This window comes from Crocodylus siamensis, chromosome 14 (assembly GCF_052110815.1).
Source record: "Crocodylus siamensis isolate JL-2025a chromosome 14, ASM5211081v1, whole genome shotgun sequence".
Lineage (NCBI taxonomy): Eukaryota > Metazoa > Chordata > Crocodylia > Crocodylidae > Crocodylus > Crocodylus siamensis.
This window is the reverse complement of record NC_143408.1, coordinates 19,415,209-19,418,706: the sequence shown is the minus strand read 5'-3', so window position 1 is coordinate 19,418,706 and position 3,498 is coordinate 19,415,209.

Sequence of the window (3,498 nt, the reverse complement as noted above, 5' to 3'; positions counted from 1 at the left end):
CCTGATGCTGGCTGCTCAGTGCCCCGAGACCACTGCGCAGTAGGGCTGTGCGAAGCTTTGGTAGCTGATTTGATTTAGAGGAGATTCGGCCCGATTCAGCAACCGAATCCCCGAATCTGAATCGAATTGGGAGACCAGTTAAAAGATCCAAATCAAAATGGAAACCTTGCTTCAGGTGCCTGCATTGTGCCCCCTCCCCCAGCAAAGGCAGCAGGGGCATCACTGGCACTCTTGGGACCCTGATGTGCTACAATGAGCTACTGTACAGTCAGTGTCTCATGTAGACGCGGCTACAGAGAAGCCAAGTGACTTGCCCACGTTCACACAGTATGTCAGCGGCAGAATCAGGAGTCTGTTGTTCATGTTACAAAAGCTCCCACTACAGCTGCTGCCAGGAACTCACCTTCTTTGTGACAGCCCCTGCCAGGAGGAAAGGTCTGAATGGTGCATGGACACAGCTAATCTTTCCTTCACAGGTGCTATCTGTGGCAAGGCACGTTGGCAGAGAAGTTGAGATAGCTGGGGCGTGTTTCATGAGTACCAAGTTCACTCCAAACCTTACCTTGGTGGAACTGCTATTTATTACTTAACCCCCTGTGTGAATAATTTGGAGATGGGGAGAGATTTGGCTTGTATCCGCTGGTGGATAGATGCATATTTACCTTGGCTTTCTCTGGCTTGTTCCTGGGGACATTTATCTGGATGATTGATTCATCCATTCAGGGACCCTGGAAAACTGGGAGTAAAGGGGAAGCGTCTATAATAATAGTTTGGCAAAATGGGAAGAAAGAGAGGGAGGGAGAAGCAATAACAGAGAGGAGCTGGCTGCGTTTTTCACATCAAAGCCATTCATTTAACTTTCTAGCCCATCTGTTGCATTTCATTTGGCGGTGGCCAGACTGCAGGCGTGAGTGAAGGGACCTGAGTGTTCGAGGCTTGTGTTTCTGATTAAGGTCCAGCGGGGGGAGAGAGGAGCTGCTTGATCTCCATTTTTTGGATGTATTTGCTTCCTGCTTGCTGAGCTTGCCAGTGGGGATCAATCATCTGTTTCTATTAGCCTAGCCGACAACCTTGCCTTAATCTTCTAGGTTGCTCCAGCACTAGACTGCTACACCATTGCCGGAAACAAATACGAGGCGTTTTTGTAGTGCTAAGTCTCCAAAGCCCTGTTAGCCCTGCTGTGCCTGGGCTAGCACTGGCATGGCAAGGCTCGGACGTATCCAGAAGGCTGGTTTAGCAGCAAGGCACCATGGTTGGGCTTGGGAGGTCTGCAATCAGTTCTTGTCTGTCTCTTGTGGGAGTTGGCTGAGTCTCTTGGGAAAACATGTTCAAAGGCATCCAAAGTGACCTAGCAGCATAAGTCCGAGCTTCCTACTTCACTTGATCCCTCCTGAAAACCTTCCTTGTAATCACTGTTCCTCAGTTCCCCCTCTGTAAGACAGGAACTTGTAAGATAGCCCTTTGTCCATTCAGACTAGTTTCCCTGGGGCAGGGACTGCTTTTCAGACCAAGTGCATGTGTGTGTATAGCATTAGAGAGTCCATGCGCGTTTTGAGTGCAACCGTATAGTGTAAATCAGCATTGCTCCAATATTGGCATGCAGTAACTGAAGGTTTGGTCTGCATGGGCATCCTCTGAAACAGTGACCTGGGAGGGAAAAAGTGTTGTATCCATGTGCAGTATATGAGAGACTCCACTTTTCCCCCCATTCCCCAAGAGTACAAAAAATGAAGGAACTTTTTGTTTTATTTTGGTGCTTGGGTGATGCCAAGTATGTTAGGATAACTGGTTATCTGGAATGAAGGGAAAGGAAGTCAGAGGACTGGAGCCAGGAGGTTTGTTCAGATAACTGGAGTTACACAAGCTCTGACCTGTGAAGGCATTTTCTGTTCTTCATGGGTTCTTCCATTGTCCTCATCTCTGGGTACCTTCCAGTCATGTATTAAGCAACGTGGCTAACATCTGTCACACATGACTCATTCTTTCTTCCATCCTCTCTTCAGGGTGGGAATAATGTGAACTGTACAGGGTCTGGGAGGTTAAAATATATATTCCTCTGGGTTTACATTGGAGAAAGCTGGGCAAAGAAGCATATAGCCTTGGAGCAGAAGGTGTTGGGGTGCTTATTTAGTGTGCACTTAATTAGACATCAGTGGCACTGTCCATATGCTCAGAGCTAAGCACATGCTGAAGTCCCTTCCTGAAACAGAGCTATAATAGTGATTAGTTAGCAAAATAAGAGATTCATGACTGCTCAGGTCTTGCATTCAGCATTCCAGCTGAAACTAGCTTGTCTTTGAGTTTTGTGAAACCCAACAAGGAAGCAGAAATTCTGCTTTTTCATCATAACAAACAGCTCATTCAAGCCCCTCGGGGCTACTGTGGCAGACCGGAATGCAAGCGTGCTCTTGTTCCAAGTACTTGGCCAAGAGCTTGCAATGCTTGTTCACTCTTTGTGTATGTGTGTATCTGTGTATGTGTGTATCCATGTATATGTGTGTGTGCATGCAGTTCAGCAGTGGAGAAAAGGGATGAGCACACTGTGCTTCCGTCAGTCTGAGTTTCCACCCAGAGAGCCAGACTGACCGGTGAAGGAGAGCAATGGGAGCTTGCAGAAGGGAGAAACCAAGGCAATGTGTCAGGGACATAAAATAAGTTAGAGCTCAGTTACACCCAATATCTGATTTGAAAAATTCTCAGCCAAGGTTTCTTGCAAAGATCTATCCATGGTGGAGGGGGGTGAAAATAACAGGCTTTAGATTAATATTCCATTTCTAAAAGGTTAACTATTGACTGACAGAAGGCAGGGTCAAGAAGCGCCTTATAGATTAACCGAACAAAGTGCTTCTGCCTGAGTTGAGACTAACACAGCTAACTACCTCTCCCTGCTCAGAAATGACTGACAGACCTTTTATTAAGACTCTCCTCTCTTGTTTGAGAGACCAGCTCATTCAGTGGCTCAGAACTTTTCTGTGACACCTCTTGCTAGTGTCCTCAATGATTTAAAATGATTCACGGATGTAACATGCCTGTATCAGCTTTTCCGTCTTTTATTAACCCTCTGGAATTGGGATATATGGCAGTTCTGAGTATATGGTGCAAGCCCATTTCTATTTTAATACTGGTAGCATTTATAAAAGTACTTTTCATCCGTAATGTCTTCTGACACTTTTTTGCAAAAATAAGTAAAACTCCTTTATCCTTCATTTACTTATGGGGAAGCCAAAGCATAAAAAAGTTAAGGCTCTGATTGTCCAAGGCTCCCCACTAGCTCTCTGGGAGGGGGTGGCGGTGGGTGCAGCAGAGACTGACTCTTCTGAGGTTGGGTTCAGTGGAAGTTGTAGGTGCTCGGTGCTTCCAAAAATTCAGGACCCCTTTGGTACATCCACCTGGGGACTCCAAAACGAGTGGTGCTTGCAGTGATTGGCCAAGGGTAATATGGTGAGTTGATGGCAAAGTACCAAACTTCCTGTCATCCACCTCTGTTCCCAGTGCTTC